This window comes from Cervus elaphus, chromosome 5, assembly GCF_910594005.1.
Source record: "Cervus elaphus chromosome 5, mCerEla1.1, whole genome shotgun sequence".
In the NCBI taxonomy this organism is placed as follows: domain Eukaryota; kingdom Metazoa; phylum Chordata; class Mammalia; order Artiodactyla; family Cervidae; genus Cervus; species Cervus elaphus.
Window position 1 is genome coordinate 57,888,332 of NC_057819.1, and position 22,411 is coordinate 57,910,742.

Below are 22,411 nucleotides of genomic sequence, written 5' to 3' on the forward strand. Positions count from 1 at the left end.
CCCCAGGCTCTAGGCTTTAGGCACCTCTTCTTCCCTGGCTGGGAACCCCATGTCAGGCACACTAGTGAATGTGCACAAGAGTCAGCCAGACCTCTGAGCCTCTGTTTCCTTCTCAGAGATCAATGGATCACAGAATGATTTACCTCTTCTGGCTGTTGTGAAGATTAAACACATGTTAAGTACTTAGCAGTCTCTGACTAATCAACTTGCTATTGTTATTAAGGTCATTCTGCAGCTGCAGCACTGTCTTTAAACCGTCCATTTAAAGAAATCCTGTGGCCACCCGAACCATGATTCCGGTCCACGACGACGTCACCCGCTGTGGGCCCACCGCCCCAGCCCAGCTGATGGTGGGATCACTGCTTTGGTTGTCATGGCAGCCACTGGCCACAGTTCCTGCTGGGGGTCAGACATTATTGCTGAGACATTCCAAGTAACCTCTTTTTTTGGCAAAGGTGGCTGGAGTCTCCAGGCCTGAAGTCAGGACACATAAAACCCCTGTGTCATAGTGATATTGAAGGTCCTCTAAGCCTGACTTCAGAGAAACCCCAGAGAGGAGAGAGTAGGAAGTGTGGACTTAACCTGAGGCCACTAACTAGAACACAAAGCCCTGAAAGGTTAGGCAGAGGACTCCAATGCAGCATCTTAAAAACAGCCTTTTTTGTTTTGTGGGAACAGCTACAGAATTGCTCAACCAACCACTTCTTGGAGGAGAAGGAGTTTTGGGGCTAAACACACATTTCAGGGATAATAACAGAAATACAATTGCTGAAAACTCTATTTTAAACAAATGGTTTTACATCTATTGTGCTAATTTCATAATCACAGATCAGGAGTAGGGGTGGATCTTAACCTTTTTACATCCACAGACTATTTCTGATATCTCTAATTAATTTCTCCCCTTGGATACAATGATTTTGGAAAATCACAACTTAATGCTTAACCGTAGCCTGGCTGAGCTTGCTCACTGTCAAGGCTGTCTGGATTAATTTGCTGTTACAAGGTTTGTTTTCTTTTTTAGAAAAATTCTAATTAACAACAACAAAAAAAATGGGTCAACAAGCCAGTAAATATTTAAACAAGTGTCACGTTTTATTTGAAAAGTTGTCTGAAAAGAGCTGGCAATTTATGAATAAATTATAGATAGCATACCCTCTCCCAGTCTTGGACTTCCGGTATTAAAAAGAGATCCCAGTCTTTCTGGAATGCAGGCTCTGTGATTTGACTTCATACCACTCCAAACTATCCCCCTCTTTTAAAAATGGTGTGTGGCAAGGAATTTTTCCTAGTCAAGTGAAGTGAACTTGCATCCATTTGCTTTATTAAGCTTGAGAATTTCTCCCTGCTTTCAGGGAGCTATTCAGAACTCCGCTCCATCTGGCCTTTAGGGGTTTGCAAAACCAGCCATAATCATCTCTGACATAGAATGTCAGGAAGGCCTTGATGATGAAAAAAAGTAGGCCGATGTTTTTTGAGTTTGTTCTGTTCTGTTTTGGGGGCCACACCACGGGGCATGCGAGATCTTAGTCCCCCCACCAGGGATGGAACCTGCGCTCCCTGCATTGGAAGTGCGGAGTCTTTAACTAGTGGACCACCAGGGAAGACCCTTTGTTCCCTTCTTTAAATGCAAAAAGAAAACGTGAACATTTTGAGACTCTGCTCCTTCGAGCAGATGGGTGGAGTGGCCAAGACAACTGAAATCTGGCAAATGCTTTTTGGTTTCTGCATCTCACTTTTAAAACATAAATCCTTTTTTTTTGCTGCACTCTCTCTGCCTTCCCTAATGGCTGTCCATCTTACTCAGAATAAAACCTCTACATCCGAATTGGGTTGACCGGGTACTATGAGACCTGGTCCTTGGACCACCCTCTTGCACATTCCCAGAGTTTTCAAGGATGGTCCAGGGACGCAGCACAGCTCCATTCAGCTCCCTTGGTCTGGCGTCCCTTGTTGTCAGGAGCCCCGTTCCTTCCAGACACCCACGGCCTTCAGAGTCATGCTCCCGTGTGGTCTCGTGACCACTGTCCCCCTTCCCACTCTCTGTGCCCCTCCCTGCTTTCTAAAATCGACATCACTTCTTACCTCCCAAGTCTGTGCCTTCATTCATTTCAATGTTTGCTGACTCTCCTCAACGAGGATGCTTTATAAAGGCAGAGAAAACTGCTCTGTTCCTTGTTATTTCCCCAGCACCTAGAAATGTTCTCAGTCTGTAGTAAGTCGTCAATAAATAATGAGGGCGTGAAAAGCTCAATGTCTGTAAGACTGTCACCACTGCCTGGCCTACACTGAACTTGAGCGTGCTGCACCTCGGGCTCCTGCAGGTGCCTGAGTGTCAGGAGATATGAATTTCTCTCCAAAGGTGAACTAGGAGTGCTGGTGCAACTGGCCCCAGTGAGGACCTTCTGTGTCTCAGATCCACAGCTCGTGCAGTTCTTGGTTGGGAGGAGTTGAGAATGGACTTGACTTCTCCGTCTGGGCTGAGCAGAAGGAAAGTGGAACAGTCTTCCAGAGTCATTTAGTCTCTGTGGTCTGGCCCAGGGCTTCTCATCCTTCATGCCATCAACACTGGGGGTCGGATCACTCTTTGCTGTGGGGAACTGTCCCATGCACTGTAGGGTATTTAGCAGCCTCCTTGGTCTCTTACAGGGCTTCCCTGGTGGCTCAGCTGGTAAAGAATCTGCTTGCAATGCAGGAGACCCCAGTTCGGCTCCTGGGTTGGGAAGATCCCTTGGAGAAGGGGACAGCTACCCACTCCAGTATTCTGGCCTGGAGAATTCCATGGACTGTACAGTCCGTGGGGTTGCAAGGAGTTGGTCACGACTGAGCGACTTTCCCTTTCACGTTTTGGTCTCGTTCTCTCTAGATGACAGTGGCACCCCTAGTGTGACAATCAGAAACATTCCCAGATGTTGCCGGACGTCCCTGCGGGGGGTGGGGTCGGGGTGGGGGGGTAGAGTCACCCCCAGCTGAGAACCACTGGCCTAGCAACTAAGAGATGCAAGGACAAGCCCTAAGATGAAGCAGCTGCTCCTAAACCATTCCCACGTTCAGTGACGGCATGGACAGCGTGGGGACAGAGATCTACAAGATGTGAAAATTGGAAATGGCTTTAAAGATCATCCGACTCACTGGTTTTAGAGTTTTCACTTTATTAGGTACAGCAATAAAAGCTGAACGCCGTAGCTGAAGTCTGTGTATATTTCCCTTTCCCCCTGCCCCGGCTCCTTCTCCCTCACCCTGGGGCACTGTCTCAGAAACTCCGGGCTCCAAGAAGCGTGGACTGAAAGTATTCACAACACCCCCTCCATGTAGATGAGGACAGCCAGGCCTCTAAGCCATCAGAGACAAATAAGGGAGGGTTTAGGTGGTCCTTCGACTCCTGCCTTCCATCCCAATTTCCAACATACTTTTCTTTCCACCACACTTGGCAGATCATTTATCTTCTTGGAGTATGTTGGGTGCTGTAAATATTTCAATAGATCCAGAGAGAGCCTGGAATCAAAGAGAAAAATGGCCTAGAAATATTAATCTACAGTTGCCGTTAGAACCAAAAGGATGGCGGGACTTTGGAGACTGGCCTCCGTGATGGGCCAGGCCAAGGCATGACCTGTGACAGGGCCCGGCAGTGGGCTGAGGGGAGGAGACGTGCTGGAGGAGAAAGCACCAATAGACCCGGCCGGGGGGCGTGCTGGCTGTCCCCGCCCACTACCCACCCAGGAGCCACCGGTGTAAGACGTAGCTTAATTTACAACCACCATCTTGAACTCACTCCCTCCCTTCCTCTGGGTTCTGCATTTTCCGCCCTTCAAATAGCGCACCTGGGGAAAATCTTCCCCCATCAGCCAGAGAGAGAGACAGTTTCTGCCAAGTGTTCTGTTAGTTACTTCATGGAGGAAAGCAGCTGCCTGGAAATGCATTCCACTAGATATTAAAGAATGTATTTTCCTGATTTATAGTCAGGCTAGGCAGGGTTGTCTGAGAGGCAAGGAACCAATGGGGATATCCACTTGGACTAATGATTAATTATTATATATAAAGTGATGTGTTCTTATCAACCGACAGGCTGGAAAAAGAGACTACAGCTTGCCAGGTTAGCATCACGGGTCACAGATGTTGCCTCTGCATTTTCAGATTGTCTTATCCATTACAGACGGCATCTTCTCATTTAGAAACATAATTTGTTGTTATCGCAGATTAAAAAAAAAAAAAAGCTGACATTTCACTTGCAAGCCAAAGATTAGCATCAAGGCACAGGACCGCATGTGAGAGTCCATTAAGATGGGGCTGTGCCGTCCCTGAATCAAGGACGCCAGGCTTGAGCCGACAGAGCTGTAGATGGCGGCTGACTTCTGATCTTTATTATGCAAATGTGCAGCCCCGAGAGCCGGGCTGTTTAACCTCATCAGGGGAAAAGTCACTGATCATTTCAGGTTCCAAATGTAGCACAAGCATTAGTACTATTATGTTATGATTCTTATTATTTGTAGGGCATGATGTAAGCCTGAGCCCTCTGATTAAGCTGAGTTTCTACTTACTCAGACCCTCTGGGGTCGAAAACCAAAGTCTTCTTGATATTAAACAAATAAACAAATGTATTTTGTTCTCTCTCTTTAACGCTAGCAGAGGGGGTGCTTCCCAGGGCTGATGTCCTCCAGGCATGGGGAAGATGGTGAGAGTTTCACAGGGTCTGATTTCCACCCCCAGCTGCCGCCTCTTCTCCTGTCTCCTCCAGGACTTCTGCCTCGGTGACAGAAGTGTTTAGAGAAGCTGGGGCAGGAGAAGGGGGCAGATGTAGGGGTGGAAAATGGTGAGGAGGATGGAAAAGAGAGAGGGATATTTACTGCATGAGATTAGAGAAGAAAGGGCCTAAGGAGGGGAAAAGATCCTTCAGCCCCGGGCATGAGTCCCTGCTATCTAACCGAGCCATAAAGCAAACTGAGAAGGCTCCCGGATCTAAGAGGTGGAGACAAAAAGAGCTTGGAATCAAGCAACAAAGAAAAGGAAGTCAGCGAGAGGGGGAAAAGTCAGAGGCAGTTGATTTGCTGCCCAGGGTGGGAGAAGGCGAAGGCTGTGCCTCTCTGAATCCAGATTTCGGGACCTGAACCAGCAAGGTCCTACTTTCAGAAGAAAAGACTCTTGATGCGGGAAACTAGGAAAGACAAGTACAACACACAGCTGTAGTGAAATTCTGGAGCAGAAAATACAGCCCAAGTGTGTTCCCAGCCTGGCGCTAGGGGAAAGGTCCAGCTTTAACAAGACACCCAGGAGGGAGGCTGGTTCACTGCACAATGGAGGCACTAGACGCTTCTCTGAAGACCCCGAGAGACTCTCCCACCAGGCCCCAAATCCTTCAGGTATAAACGCTGACATCACGATCTCAGTCCAATTAAATCAGACTTCTTAGGAGTGGGGTCCACGCCCATATTATTTAAAGCATCCTGGGTGACTCCATTGGGCCGCCAGGGCTGAGAGCTGCTGCTTTAGATTCTGATGGACATAAACTCCACAAACTCTTGCGTGCTTATTTTCTGCTGTATCCTCTGGCATCTAGCACAGTGCCTGGCAGAGTAGAAGTTGGATATAGATTTACTACAAAAAAGGCTAGTGGGTGAAAGGAGGCATTTCTGTACTAGAAACAAGTATGGCTTTCGCTGGTAGCTCCATAGTCTAAAGAATCCACCTGCAATGAGGGAGGCGTGAGTTCGATCCCTGGGTTGGCAAGATCCCCTGGAGAAGGGCCCACTCCAGTGTTCTTGCCTGAGAGATTCCAGGGATAGAGGAGTCTGGTGGGCTACAGTCCATGGAGTCACAAAAGAGTCAGACACGACTGAGCAATTAAATAACAACTGTAGATAAGTAAGTCATTCAGGGCACCTGTGCAGAGGTGGTACCTCCCAGCCCTCCAGGAGCCCTGCTGTCGGGGGTACTTTTGGCCCTTGTTGTCCCAGTGCAAGCAGATACACAGATGTTGCACCCTAGATGTGGGTTGTTTAGTTGACACGCGATCAACAACCCTGCCACCCAAGGAGGTGGTCCAGCTGTCTTCCTCTGTCCTCCTGGGAGTGCTGGTGTGACCACAGGGCTTTCAGAGAAGGGGCTCACACCGTCACCCCACCATCGGCTTGCAGCCCGCTATGGGCCATTATCTTTCCCCACCAGCAACTGAGGAAGATCAAGGATCACTTCCGGTGGCTCAGGGTCTGGTCCTAAAGAGTTTGACAGAAGTGTTGGGTGACCTTTTCCCGGAGTCAGGAGACCTGTCCCTTTGGCTGCTGGATGAGAAGATCCTCACAAAGGGAAGCGAAGGAGGAGCCCTGTGTGTGGACTTGGATCTGAGTTAGTTTGGTGGAGGAGCGTCTCATCAGCATGTCTGCGGGACGGAGGCCAAGGGACTCTGACATCAGCTGCCAGACTTGTGGACCACTGACAAGAGCTGCAGAAGCGACACGCTGGAGCAGTGTGTGGTCCTTCCGCGAATTCCCGCCGGCCCTTCAGCAGATGCTGCGAGAGAGAGTGGTGTTACTGTGAGCCCACTTCAGACGGTGCATGATCCTGTGAAACGTCTGGGCTGGGAGAGAGTTTAGGACTGCATTGTTTATCTCCCCGTTTCCACCAAGAAACAGGGCATAGGAAAGGAAAGACAATGTTGGGGAGCAAGATGGGCCTCCATTTCAAACCGACATTGCTACTGATGAACCCTAAAACTTCTGGCAAGTCTTTTAACTCAGTTTTCATATCTATAAAATGAGGACAATGCAATATACTGGACAGATTCATTGTGAGCAACAGAACTTAAGGCTACTGTGAAATCCTCTATGTTTTGAATCCTATGCAATTATTATTCCAACCTTGGGCTCTGAGCTCTTTGAAAGTTCAGGCAGCATTATTTTTTTTTTCCTTACCAGACTGAGCAAGTTTAATAGTGGACCCCAAAGGTATGTCCAAGTTGTAACCTCCATAACCTGCAAAGGTGACGATGTGGAAAAATGATCTTTGCACATGTAATTGTGGATTGTGAGATGAGATCACTCTGGATTTAGGGTGGGCTCTGCTTGTTTGTGCCCACTCAGTCGTGCCCAACTCTTTGTGACCCCATGGACTGTAGCCCGCCAGGCTCCTCTGTCCAACGGATTTCCCAGGCAAGAATACTGGAATGGGTTGCCATTTCCTACTCTGAGCATTGTCTTTTTATCTTTGTATCATTAACCTCTAACACAGTAAACAACTGGCACATAATAGATGCTAAAATGTAACCTTCTCAGAGCAGTCTGCCCAAACGCCTCCTCTCAGGACTCCCCAAGTTATTCCTTACACTCTCCTGGTTTCCTTCAGAGCCTCAAAATGATATATCTGCTTGTGTACCATCTATCTCCGAATTAGACTGCAGTTTCCATGAGATAAGGCCTGGTCTGTCTGGGTGGCTAGAATCTAGAACAGTGCCTGGCGCAAAGTGGGTGCTCAAATACCTTTGTCTAGTGGGGAAAGGGGGCTTCCCTTGTGGCTTAGATGGTAAAGAATCGACCTGAAATGAAGGAGCCCTGGGTTCGATCCTTGGGTTGGGAAGATCCCCTGGAGAAGGGAATGGTAACCCACTCCAGTATTCTCGCCTGGAGAATCTCATGGACAGAGGAGCCTGGTGGGTTACCGTCCATGGGGTCGCAGAGCCAGACACGACCGAGCAAGTAACACACACACACAGTGGAGAAAGGAAGAAACGGCGGCTATTTTATTACTATGCGTGATAGGACTGGTTGCAAGGTGAACTGGAATCCATCCAAACTGAGAAAGGTTATTTGGCTCCGACCAGAAAGGGAGCGAGAGGTCAGAAGCAGGTTGAGTTTCCTCCTCACAGAATTCAGCGTGAGAACCTTTCTTTAGGGCCGGCGATTCCCAGGGCCTCCGCCAGGGGGCCCGTCCTGCTAAGCTGAGCAGCGTGAGTGGTTTTCTGACGTGGACAGCCGGCTGCCTGGAGCCCGAGCCGGGGCCTCTGGGGGAGCCGGCGGGGGCCACACCCTCTCCTGGGCTCGGCACCAGGGGAAGGCTCCAGACGGCTCGGGCAGTGCGCCAGGCCGCTCGGGTCCAGTGGGAAAGCTGACCTTGGCCAGCAAGAACCAGGAAGAGGCACAAATGACTCATTGTCCCACATCCTCCAAGGTAAAAACCCAGCAGTGTGTGTGGCCTTTGGGGCTGGACGTTATTGCAGCCTTGGCTCACTCCGCAGCCAAAATAAAAGCCGTCGGCCAGCAACCCAGGCGCAGCCTAGGAATACAGCCCATGGCTCGCTCCCCTTGTCCCCTTCCACACACTTCCCTACCCTGAAAGTTCTTAAAACAACCTGTGTGATTTCCAGTTCTAAAAGTGGAGCACTATTTCCTTTTAAAGACTTAAGGCAGCCTTCATTTCCAGTCAGGGCCATGTGACATTTTTATGGACATCGTGGAAGAAACTGGATCTGTTTTCGAGTCACGTGTGAAGAAGGTCTGGGTGAAAGGTGCTTTATTTTTATTCCGAAGTTTGGTAGCCAAGTCACTTCCATTTGTCAAACGTGCCGGTGCCTTCAGATTTCCACTAGAGGGCACTCTTGGAAAATATTTATAATTATGTATTTCATTGATCTGTCTAGGAAGTGCTGTTTTTAAAAAAGAAGCGGGCGGGGGACACCGGCAGCCCAGTCTAAATTTCAGAGCAAGCCCTTTGCCTTCTTCACCTGGAGCTATTCCTGATTCTTCCGGAAGCACAGCTAGAGAAGGATGCTAGAGAACCCACAGGCAGCTGCTTCCCTCCTCCTCTGTCGTTTTGTCCACATGGGATGTAGCTGCCCGCACCCCTCACCCACCCCAAACCCCCTCCACGCTATAGGGGGCCAGCCCTAGCCTGCCTGGAGAATCCCCTTGGAAAGAGGCTTAGAGGTGCTGAATCTGGGGGCCTCTGGTTTGGTTGGGTGCCTTCCCTCACAAGCCAGCAGTGGCCAGAAATCCTCAGAAAAGTGCCAGGAAGGGTCAGAGGGGTGGCTGGGGCGTCAAACAATTAAAAATAGGGCTTCCGGGCAGGCAGCCATGGAGATCTGGCTCGATATGTAAATAAGTGTAAATAAGAGCAAGCCTCGGTGCCGGAGGACGCTGTGCACATTTTGTGCAGCTAGGGCTGTCTGGGATGGTGGTCGGCTGTCTTTATTCAGCACACAGCCCAGTTTATTTAAAAAGTGTTTTTCCACCCCAAAAGAAAATAGTTCCATTGAGCTCCATTGGTGGGGTAGGGGGTGAGAAGGCAGGAGATTCTTACAACATAGATTTCTTACTCGATGAATAGAAGAATGTCAGTGAATAAATTAGAGCTGATTTTTAGCCACTTTAACCTTAATTCTGGAGCATATTTTATATACAGTACTCAACTTTGCCATTCCTGAGATTTGTGCCACCTTTTAGGTTGACATCATTCACCCCTGTGAGTAACCTCATTTCATTCTGGAATCAGCTCTGTGAGGTGGGTATTACCATCAGCATCCCATTTTACAGAAGGAAACTAAACTCCGGGAGGAGCAAGGACACACAGTAGCCGCCCACAGCCGGGGGTGGAGGCGGTTCAGTATCAGTTCAGTTTCAGCAGGAACGTTTTTCTGAGTATGCGCCGTGTGCCAGGCTCAGCGCTAGGCTTGAACCAGATGCTGCTTCCTGCTCTTCCTCAGAAACAGGTTCTCCAGATGTCAAGACAAACCTTTGACTTCACTTGAAACTGTTCCTCATTCTTCCAGAAGCACAGCTAGAGAAGGAAGGGGGCAATACAAAGGCAGCTGCTTCCTTTGTCCCCGTGGGCCTCTTCTTGGTTGTCAGAGCGCCTGTCATTCTGCGCGGGGCCAGAAGGGGGTGCCCTTTCTTCGGGGTAGGCCAGGTGCCTGAGACCACAGCTTGCTCCAGGCGGCTCCAGGCAGGCAGGCAGGCATCTGTCCACTCCTCCTGGGGACCATACCCCTGCTGACCTCGGCCCCCTCTCTGCACTCCCAAAGGTACAAACGGCAAGGCAACCCGTAGAAGCCTTCTCTGTCTAGGGGTTTTGCGGTGCAGCCTTCTTGTTCACTAATTCCTCTGTCTGGAGACTGGCTGAATTTCAAAGTAGCCCTGAGGCCCTCAAGAAGCAAGGTGACCATCGTGACTCCCTAAGAGTGCCCCTGTGGCCTATGGCCTAGGGTTGTAGAGAAAATGGGAGAGCAAAGAGCCAAGAAGGCTCTGGGCAGTGGTTCCCAAAGAGGTGCTCGGCAGATCAGCTTTTCCTTGAGCCCATTCTGAACTTCTTTCCGGGAGCTCGTATGAGTTTATAACTAAACACACAGGTGCACATGTGTGAACATACACACACATACATGAATGCATCTTTAAAACCCAGCTCCTTAGGTTCTCATTTGATGTTATTGTTTAGTTGCTAAGTCGTGCCCAACTCTTGCAACCTCACGGCCTGTAGCCTGCCAGGCTCCTTTGTCCAAGGGATTTTCCAGGCAAGAACACCAGGCTGGGTGACCATTTCCTTCTCCAGGGTATCTTCTCAACCCAGGGAGCGAACCTGCGTCTCTTGCATTGGTGGGCAGGTTCTTTACCACTGTACTACCAGGGAAGTCCAAGTTCTCATAACTTATCTATTTCATACATAGTAGTGTATATGCCGTGGGACTTCCCGTGGCTCAGTGATAAATAATCAGCCTGTAATGCAGGAGACAGCAGTTCGATCACTGGGTCAGGAAGATCTCCTGGAGATCTCAAAGAGTCTGAAGTGACTGAGCACACAGGCAGTGTATATGGTGCAGACACTGTTTGACTCCACACACACGACGTACCTGTGTCTGTGCGTGCCTAGTCTCTTCACTCATGTATGACTCTTTGAGACCCTATGGGCTCTAGTCCACCAGGCCCCTCTGTCCATGGGGATTCTCCTGGGAAGAATACTGGAATGGGTTGCCATGCCCTTCTCTAGGGGATCTTCCTGACCCAAGGATCGAACCCATGTCTCCTGTGGCTCCTGCATTACAGGCGGATTCTTTACCCCTGAGCACCTGGGAAAGCCCTAGGAGGTACCTAGAACAGTCAAACTCATGGAGTCAGAAAGTACATCGATGGATGCCAGGGGTGGTGGTGGTGGGAGGGGGATTGGAGACTTAGCGTTTAACCGGGACAGAGTTTCCGTTTAGGAAGATGAATAATCTGGAAGATGGATAATGTGAGAGTTCCACAGCAATAAGAATGTACTTACTGCCACTGAACTGTATAGTTAAATATGGTTAAAATAGTGAGTTTTGTATTATGTGACTTTCACCACACACACACACACACACAAAAGCCCAGCTTGCCAGAGCGAGCAACATAGGCTGAAAGGGTGACTGCTCATGCGGATATAGATTCTCCCCACTCCCAACACACACTTGGATGCAGCAGAGAATCTCTATCAAAACTGTTGATACGGGTGAACAGAAACGAATACAATATGATGTCTCCATTTGATAGTACCAAGGTGTCTAAAAGCCTGGCAACACAGTGCAGACGCAAATTGGGGTACCTGGGGGGCTACTTTCTGCTTCAGAACGCTGTGAGGAGAAGGCAGGAGAATGGGGGGCGCGGAGTGAGACAGGCAGGAGCAGCGGCTCAGGCCTGCAGCCCGTGGTCCCCAGCTGCGGTCTCTTCTCCAGGATTCCTCCCAACGAGGGGTGGGGTCAAGCTCCGGTCTGGAAACCACAGGCCCCGGTCCTAACAGGCAGGGCTGGGGGCACCCAGAGAGGAGGAGGAAATGGGTTTCCCAGGATCCAGAAATGCGGCAGTGGGTTTCTTGGTTCAGGGCTCTGACAGGGGGCTCAAAAGGGCCCTCCACACATCTTGGCCGGCTTCCCCCCAAAGCCAGGTGAGCCCCGGAGGCGCGGGACCGGTGATTCACGCTCGCAAGCCCCGTCTCCGGCGCTGCCGAGGACGCGGGTCCTCAGAAGGGGCGGTGGGTGCGGCCCGCCCCCTGCTGGCCGAGCGGATGCGGCCGCAAGCCGGCGAGGATGCTTTCCCACGGCCCAGGGGGCGCCTTCCGCCCGGAGTCTCGGGAGGGAGGACCTGGCGCTCCTGGGATGACCCAGGAGGCGTTGGAGGAAGTACACCTCGGACGGGGGCACTCCCCGCTGCCCAGACTCGGCACACTAGGCGCTGTAGCTTTCACCACCGGCAACGGGAGGGGTTTTGAAGTTCGCAGCCGAGGCCGACCACCCTGTGCGTTTGCCAGAATAATCCAGGGTGGGTGGGAATTCCTCCCCCTTGGTGTGGCGAGGCCAGCCCAGTCTGCTGCTCCTGTTGCTGCTAAGTCGCGTCAGTTGTGTCCGGCTCTGTGCGACCCCATGGACGGCAGCCCACCAGGCTCCTCTGTCCCCGGGATTCTCCAGGCAAGAACACTGGAGTGGGTTGCCATTTCCTTCTCCAATGCATGCATGCATGCTAAGCCGCTTCAGTCGTGTCCGACTCTGTGCGACCCCATGGACGGCAGCCCACCAGGCTCCCCTGTCCACGGGATTCTCCAGGCAAGAAGACTGGAGTGGGATGCATTTCCTTCTCCAGAGCCCAGTCTGGGGCGGGGGGGGGGGGGGGGGGGGGGGGAGTTCAGTAAACACTCTAAGGAGGGTCTATGCTCAGAAGGAGGAAGGGTCTTTCTTAGCTTCAGATGCCTTTCGGCTGATGCCTTAGATGGTTCTAAAAGGGAAGAAGGGAGGCGAAATGAAAATACCCTTAGAGGGGATTGTCCCCCATGCCCCTTAGCCGGAGAGCTAGTGGTCTACTAGCTCCACCTTCCCAGGACGCGTTCGGCCCCCACCCCAAGTCCCCCACCCACCCCCAGCCTTGTCCTGCGCTGCAGCGGAGCATAAAATGGTCTAATAGCTATTTTTCTGTTATGATTTTTGGCCGCTCTTCTTTTGATGCTGCGGACTCAGATTTTCTCAGTTGCTCCATGACTTCAGACTAACTTGCTAAACAATGTCCTCAGAAGGAAAAACAAACCTCGATTAATAAAGTGCTCATGAAAGGGCTGCGATGAGGGAGCTGTCAGGCCTCCCAAGCGGAGAGCGCTGAGATGCGGGCTGGCCTGGCCTCAGAGACCCCGGCGGCCGTCGCGTGACTTCTGCTCCGTCTCCACAGAGTCCGGGGCCGCCGAGCGCCAAGTGTGAGGTGGACACTTTCTGCTGCCTGGAGACAGAAACTCGTTTTCCGACCGTCAGGCAGCCTGACACGGAGCTGCTAATGATTTTCTGTCAGGCCAGGCCTGGCTGGATTTGAACCAATGACCCAGAGGTAAAAGGCCCTGACGTGCGGGGCTCTCTACAGTAACCGGCCTACATCTGCCTCCTTCTGCCTGGTCCCCGTGCTCCGGTTCCTCCTCCCCCGTGTTCTTCGCATCCAGTTGAGTTTTGGTTGGCCCCTAGCTTAGCATTTGGGCTTCCCTGGTGGCTTAGTTGGTACAGAATCTGCCTGCAATGCAGGAGACCCAGGTTTGATCCCTGGGTCAGGAAGATCCCCTGGAGAAGGAAATGGCAGCCCACTCCAGGATTCTTGCCTGGAGAATCCCATGGACAGAGGAGCCTGGCATGTTACAGTTCACAGGGTCACAAAGAGTCCTCCCCCACTTAGCGACCAATGCTTTAGCTTAACATTTGGGGCCGAGTGGTTAATGTCCCAGGAGGGCAAGCTAGGAAACATTTCTGTCATGAGCGGAGGGGAGATGGAAAGCAGTTGAAGGGCAGAGGCCTGCTTGATTGGCCTGGGACCAAAAACCACCTGCTTCTCCCAGGCTCTGTGCCTGACCCTGACCTCAGGACTTTGCATGCATATAGAGATGGCCCCACAGTAAAGGTGACAGCAAGAAGTGTACCTTTGGAGGGGTACTGGGGCCTAGGTGCTCTGGGTCTCAACTACTCTGAGATGGACATTGTCAACAGGTTTTTTTTTGCTGGTAGTTTTCATGAAAAAAAAAAAAAAACGCTCAAGAGCATTTGTAAATTGTATGTGATGATTCCCATTCATTGAACAACAACTGAGTCATATACCACTTTCCAAAAGTAGTGTTTTATTTATTTTTAAAACTTTTTTATTGTGATAAAGTTCAAATAATATAAAACATACTATTTTAACCATATTTATGTACAGTTCAGTGGCACTGAGTGCCTTCACCAGGTTGTGCAACCCTCACCATCATCCATCTGAATTTTTCACCTTTCTAAACTGAAACTCTGTCCCCATTAAACAGTAACTCTTCCCCCCCAATCCTCTACTTCCAACCCCTTTCCCCAGCCCCTGGCATCTACCGATGTACTTTCTATGAATTTGACTATTCCAGGTACCTTGTATGGTGGTGGTGGTTTAGTTGCTAAGTCGTGTCCAACTCTTGCGACCCCATGGACTGTAGCTCACCAGGCTCCTCTGTCCATGGGTTTTCCCAGGCAAGAATACTGGAGTGGGTTGCCATTTCCTTCTCCAGGGGATCTTTCCAACCATGGGATAGAATTTGGGTCTCCTGCACTGCAGGCAGATTCTTTACCAACTGATCCATAAGTGGAATTAAACAGCATTTGTCTGCACCTAATGCATCAGTGCTGGAGACACAAGCGGCCTGGGTTCTATCACTGGGTCAAGAACATCCCCTGGAGAAGGAAATGGCAACCCACTCCAAGATTCTTGCCTGGAGAATCCCATGGACAGAGGAACCTGGTGGGCTACAGTCCATAGAGTCGCAAAGAGTCGGACATGAATGACACCACTTAGCATAGCACACACAATATATAAATAAACAATTGAAGAAATTCAATAGACAAATGAAAACTAAGCGCTGTGTCTCACGGTGCGGGGAGAGGGGTGGGTGATGGCAGGAGCCTGTGGATCAGGTGTCCGCAGTGTAGAGTGGGAGGGAAGCACAGGTGCTGGCCAGGTCAGTGCTCCAGGTGGAAATGCAGGCTTTGCCACTTACAAGCTATGATATGGGAGCCTCCACTTTCCTGTCTATGAAATGGGAGTAATTGTGTGTGTGTGTGTGTGTGTGTGTGCTCAGTCATGTCTGATTCTTTTGCAACTGCATGAACTATAGCCTGCCAGGCTCCTCTGAGTCTATAGAATTCTCCAGGCAAAAATACTGGAGTGGGTAGCCATTCCCTTCTCCAGGGGATCTTCCTGACCCAGGGATCCAACCCGTGTCTCCTGAATCCCCTCTATTGGCAGGTGAATTCTTTACCACTGTGCCACTTGGGGAGCCTGAGAATAATGATACCAATATAAAAAAATCTTCATAGGGTTGCAGGGGACCATTCATGTACAGTGCTGAGCAGAGTGCCCAGCATGAGGTAGATGACTGATAAATGTCAGCAAGGGGCTTCTGAAAGGGAGAAGGGGTTATGGGAGGAGAAAAGAACAGTGAATGACAGCGGCAGTGGGATGGAGAAGGTCGAGATTAAGGAGAGGTTTTTGCAGATAGAAGCAAAGGAATCTGATGATCAGCTGAATAGGAAAAGTGAAGTGGGAAGGCTGAGAGGAGGACCCTGGGACCTGGTTGTTATGACAACCCAGGAAGCTGGTTGGGGAGGACGGTGTGTAGCGGAAGGAGGTTCCTGACTGGGCTGTGGGTCGGAGTGCCTTGAGGATGCCCGTGGGTGGGGGATGTCCAAAGATGAGCTCAGGGCTCCCGGGCTGGGAGCACTGGCTGACTCAGACTCAGAGTGCTGGCTGGTACTGCAGGAGTGGTTCCCAGTCGGAGTGCATGGGGGTGGGAAGAAAGATCGGAGACGGGGATGCCTGCCAGTGTCCACATGAACGGGGCGGTGGGGGGCTGTGAGCAGGACAGCCAGATGCTCCAGGGCCACGGGGGCATCCAGTGGAGTGACACCGAGCAGCCCCTGAGAGGGCGGTGGCCGCAGGACAGCCCGAGAGCAGCCGTGCGGTCGGAGCCCGCGTCGGCTGGGCGTTAGCGAACTGGAGTCCACACGGGGCAGCTCTGTGAGCTGCATTGTCGGGTCAGCCAGACTCAACACTGCTGAAGGAGCTGGCCGACGTTTCTGTGTGGGGTTTTTTGGAGTAAGTAGAAAAAGGCAAGATCCAGGCAGCAGTGGTGGGCTGGAAAGGCCTCTCGGTTCCTGCTGGAGGCCAGGGATCTTACAATTAAGAATCAGGTGTCTTCATTAACTGACCGAGGGAGTCGTGTCCAGGTCATATCCTGACTGGATTGGGGACTCTAATGGACTGCCTAATAGATCATTTGCATAGATTAGAAGTCACGCGGAATAGACCCTGACACCTGACCCCACACATTCCCTATAGTTTACCCAGGTCCCATCCGTGCGGAACCATAATAAAGCTGTCACTGATTGAGTCTTACCGAGTGCCGGGCACCGTGACGAGCCCTTTGCTTCTGTCATGCAGTCTTAGTAACACTCCCAGGATGTTACACGGGTCTCACTTTGGCTTCTTGAGCAGAGAAGTGATACACGTGGCATTTTGCTAAGTGAAATAAACGAGAGGAGAAAGACAAACCCTGCGTGGTATTAGCTATGCTGAGCTGCTTCAGTCATGGCCGACTCTTTGTGACCCAATGCACTGTAGCCTGCCAGGTTCCTCTGTCCATGGGTGATCTCAAAATGAAAAAAAAAAATTAGAACTCATAGAAGCAGACAGTAGAAAAGTGGTTGTCAGGGGCTGAGCGAGTAGGGATAAGAGGAGGTTGGTAAAATGGTTGGTGCTGTTTTCAGTCGCTGAGTTGTATTTGACTCTTTGTGACCCCATGGACTGCAGCACACCAGGCTCCCCTGTCTTTCTGTATCTCCTGGAGTTTGCTCAAATTCACGTCCACTGAATCATGGACAGTGGCTTGCATCAATGGTTAGTGATGCTATCTAACCATTCTGTCCTCTGACAACCCATTCTCCTTTTGCCTTCAATCTTTCCCAGCATCAGGGTCTTTTCCAATGATCTTTTCATGTCAGGTGGCCAAAGGAGATCCAACCAGTCCATCTTAAAGGAAATCAACCCTGAATATTCATTAAAAGGACTGATGCTGAAGCTGAAGCTCCAATACTTCGGTAAAAGGGTACAGACTTTCTATTATAGGATGAATAAGGTCTGAGGATCTAATGGACAGCTTGTTATAGTTGATAACAGTATGTTGTGTAATTGAAATTTGCTAGTAGACTAGATATTAAGCATCCTCACGCACAAAAGTGTGAGGCTGTCACGGCTAACGCCATGACAAGCAGCCTAGATTAGGAGTAGGCCTGGTTTCCCGGGTTAACATAATTATCAGGCCTCCTGGAGCTAGCCAATCAACATACGCCTAGCAAGAAAAAGGGAACCTATCAGGGGAAAGCTGAAAGCCCCATGTTGGGCCAACAAAAATTGCCTTGCAACTGTGTAACCAATCCGCTTGCGCCAACTACCTGCTGCTTTTTTTGACCTAATAAATACCCGAGAGAACTGGGGCTCGGGGCCTTTTCGTCCTCACACCCTTGGTGAGGGCGGGAGGCCCTGGCTCCAGTCAGTAATCAATTCCCCTATTGCAAGTTGCATTGTTTCGAGGAGTCTTCTTTCCCGACCGGGGACTCGGACTATGGGCAGAACAAAAAGTAACTATCTGAAGTGAAGGCTATGTTAATGAAGTTAATGGTGGGAATTCTTTCACAAACACTTGAGATAGCTTACAATTTTGTCAATTATACCTCAATAAAGCTGGAAAAAACTTAAAATTAAAAAGGGTGGCAATGATGATTTCAAGAATAATAACCACCACTATCACTGTCCCTGGTGGCTCAGATGGTAAGAATCCGCCTGCAATGCGGGAGACAGGAAGATCCCGTGGAGGAGGGCATCCCACTCTAGTATTCTTGCCTGGAGAATCCCCAGGGAAAGAGGAGCCTGGTGGGCTGCAGTCCATGGGATTGCAAAGACTAGGACATGACTGAACAACCAAGCACAGCACAGCACATCACTGTCGCTTAGGACACCAGACATATCCCACTCGGCTCTTTTCTCTTTGGCCTGTAGCCAGGTGCTGGGCCCTCTTCCTCTCGTTTGTTCCTCTTCTCCCAATTCTTGGACCTTTCAGTCCCCTTCCTCATACTGTCAACTGTGGCTCAAAATTCCTCTCATGTCAATGAGGGGGCAGTCAGGTTCCCTGATCTCCTCCCTAGGATGTGTTCAGAGACTCTTCTCAGCCAGAAGCTGTTTTGCTTGAAAAGTGCACCAAGGTTCAGAAATGAGTTATGCTGTCTGCTCAAGATGTGGAAGCGGTAGCCAAGGTTTGTGCCTCATGCTTGTTAGAACTCCTTCAAAGGGTGATTAAAATCAAATGGACAGGGCTTCCCTGATGGTTCAGTGGTTAAGAATCCGCCTTGCAATGCAAGGGACATCAGTTTGATTCCTAGTCCGGGAGGATCCCACATTTCTGGGAGCGACTAAGCCTGTGCCCCACAGTGAACTTCCTTAGTGCCCAGGTGCCACAAGTACTGAAGCCTGTGTGCCTACAGCCTGCGCTCCGCAGCAAAACCACGGCAATGAGAAGCCGGGGCTCGGACACAAGGAGCGCCCACTCGCTGCAGCTAGAGAAAGCCCCAGCGCAGCAACAAAGACCCACCACAACCAGGGGAAAAAAAATCTTAAAAAAAATGTACAGTTAAAAGCATGAACAGCGCTGCATTCCTGGTCCCAGGAGTCACCACTGTTAAGTAGACTACAAGTGGATAAAATGTGCCCACTTCATCTTGTGACCTCAGCAAGCCACTTAGTCCGGGACTCAGTTTCTCTTCTATACAATGGGGGTAATACTACCTACCTAACACTACCTGGAATAGTGCCTGGCCTAAAGAAAAAGCTCAATGATGTTACTTATAATTATCCTTCTAAACACTTTGTATATGTGTAGTGTCCCTAAACATCTGTAATATATATTTTAACTAATGAAAAAAAATAGAACCTATGAAACTAGGATGACAAACTATTTTTTCCTGAAATTTATTCTTCCTCCTACTCAACAATATATTGTCATCACACAGTAATCTACCCTTATTTCTTTAATGCCTAAATCATGTTCTATAGTAAGAACATACCACTAAGTATTTAAACATTTCCTTGAGTTGGGGAATTGGGGTGAGCTATTAGCATTATCAATGCTCTGAAAACATCTTTGTCAACAGATCCTTGGGCTCTTACCTGTTTCTGGATTCATAGAAGGGAAAGAGCTGAACTGAAGAACACATATATTTAAGCTTTTGATGGTATGACTGACTAGCCCTCCAGAAAATTTCATCTCCATTTATGCTCCCCCTAGAAGGGCATGAGGTCCCTCTCACCAAACCCTTCCGAATATTTGAATATTACCAAGATTTAAACTTTTTGTCAATCTCATAGGTGAAAACTAGTACCTCATTTAAATGAATACTTCTAGTCTCTGGTAAGACTGAATATTTAAAAATGTCTATTATGCAATTTGTATAAATTGCCCACTCACAAATGTTGCCTGTTTTGTTAGCATAGAAAGAAGAGTCACAACTCCCCGATGTTCCGGCTACAGCTCGTTCAGGACACACCTGAATCCTCATATTGCCTGGTTCCAATGTCCTGTGTAGGAATGTGAGCCAGCTCAACAAGAGGAAAGTTATACAGCCGTTGGAGCCAAGGCAAGTTCAGGGAGTCAGAGAATGAACAACATCTGAACACCCGTGAACCTGGGAGTTAGGGGAGAAGGAAGAAGAGGGAGCGATGTAAGGGGCAGGTGGGTGGGGTTACCAGGAAGGGTGCTGAGTGAGAAATTCCAGGTGGGAGGGTGGCTGGGAGATGGGTGGGAACAGGGTGTCTAATATTCCTTTTTTTTTTCCCTAACATTTCAAGTTTGTGTACCCCCCCAAACGTGTCCAGGGATGGGTAGAGATCGAGGAGCTGGAACAATTCCATGTGTGGGTGAGGAGTCTGAGATGCTGGAGGCCTCAGTGGGGTGGGGTGGGGGGTCTGGGATATTCTGGGCGACCCCCCCCCCGTGACTCGGCTCAGCCCTAAGACCTCAGGGCTCTTGTCTGCATCTTTGTTTATAGGCATATTGGTACCGACCCATGGTTAGAGTGACATTTAGTGCTTAATACAGTTTCTCATTGCTGGCTCTACAGGTAAGTTCTTCAGGGTCTATGAGAAACTTAGGTCTATGAGAAACATCCCCTTAAGTGATGTTAATATTTTACTCACATTTGAGAAACTGTTCTATAGTATAAATAAGATTAGTTGCTTTGCTGAAGAGAATAAACTCTTCTAAGACCTTTTGTATATATCTACATAAACCAATACTATGACAGTCATAATTTGTATCTAGCCTTTATAGTAAGTATGTCAGAATTCTGATAAGGAAAACCCTTTATTTTTGTGCATATTAAGTATTCACTAATTCAGATCAACCCGAGCTGATTTAGCCTGAATTGTTGAGGGTTTATTGTTCTGTCAAAATATAAAAGATGAAAGCTGTTTGTGTATCACGCTGCAGTCTCAACTTGGACAGCTGGTTTTTACACAGCTCTGAAGCCATGCCTTTCTCTTAGCAGCATTCAGGATAGGAAGTGCTTCTTGGCCTCTTGGCGAAGCTCAAGTGTAGTATGGGGGCTTCCCAGGTGGCGCTGTGGTAAAGAGTCCACCTGCCAAGGCAAGAGATGCAAAAGACACAGGTTTGACCTCTGGGTCGGGAAGATCCCCTGGAGTAGGAAATGGCAATCCACTGCAGTATTGCATGAAAAATTCCATGGGCAGAGGAGCCTGGTGGACTATATAGTCCACGGTGTCGCAGAGTCGGACACGACTGAGCGACTGAGCGCAGAATAGGAATAGTAGCAAAAAAGTTTTCCTTGTAACTTAGTAATGACCTTTGTGTAGGTAAGAGCGCTCATGATTATGAGGGTTCTTGTCCTACCTCATAAGGTCAGAGTTTGGAAAATGATATTTTGGAGGGTTATAAATCTGAGTCAGGCACTATGTTAAGCACAGAAGGAAAAAAAAACAAGGACCACATTGGAGGAGACAGAAATGTAAAGTGATGATTAGACAAGGAAAGATTTTAGAAGACTTGAGGGACTCCTTCTAAGGGCATGCCAACAGGGAGTGAGTCTAGCACTGGTTGGGCAAGCAGGAAAGCTTCCTGGAGGAGGTGACATTTCCATCAGCCTTACAGGGAAGCCAAGACAGCAAAACAAGAACACAAAGGTATGGAATTCCACACGAGGTGCGTGCATGCTAAGTCGCTTCAGTCGTGTCTGACTCTGTGCGACGCTGTGGACTGTAGCCCCTGTTGCTCTTCTGTTCATGGGATTCTTGAGGCAAGAATACTGGAGTGGGTAGCCATGCCCACCTCCAGGGGATCTTCCTGACCCAGAGATTGAACCCGGATCTCTCCTCTCTGCTGCACTGGCAGATGGGTTCTTTACCACTCATGCCACCTGGGAAGCCCGCTACACAAGGTTCTCACCCGTAAAGATACTCCAGGTTTGCAAAGGGCATTCTGCATTCTAGGGGTCCACCTTTATGATCCTTGAAAAAATTGCCAAGGGTGGAAAAAACTCAGATCACCTATATTCTGTCCCTTCTGCTGAGTATGTTTCTCTTGGTTCTCAGCCCTGATGCTGAGAAAATCTCTAACCAGCAAGGGCTAACTTCTGGACTTTAACGGTATGGCATGGTGGGGGGTTACTGAGATGGATATATGGGAAGACTATGGAACTTATATCCATTTTACCACAGATAATATAAGAGGATTGGAATGAATAAAAAAAAAAAGAAATCTACAGATACTTGAAAGGCATTATGAGTGCATTTGAAACCAGGTCAAAAATAAGCCACAGGTTCTCTTGTGATTTCTGAAACATCTTTGTTTAATCATAGAATTATTTTCATCTTCCATTCATCATAAATAATCCACTTCATCACTTCACCAATCCTTTTTAAAAAATTTGGTATTTAGCATAAACACTGAACACTAGCCAGAGGTGTGTTAGTTTTAACCAGAAGAGGGAAGAATAAAAAGAACCCACAAAAATTTAAAACTTAGAAAAGAGCACATGAAAAGATGAATATTCTCACTTATTTAAAAAATAAAATTTCATAACAGCCATTAAAAAAATCCAGGTGGAAAAATGAGCAAACATAAATATAATGTAGTTCTTTCATAAATACATTTAGACAAAACAAATGTGTAAAACAGTGCATGGACATATTTCAAGATATGAATAATTAAATCCCAGTAAGCAGGAATTAAAAATAAAATTTGATTTTATTTTTTGTCCTTTATGGAAAAATATGCACAGCATTTGTGTAAAAAAAGAAATAGGCATAAACATATCAATAAAGCCACCAAAATTCACTACGTAAAGATTATTTGAAAACAGAAAACACTTTTTTAA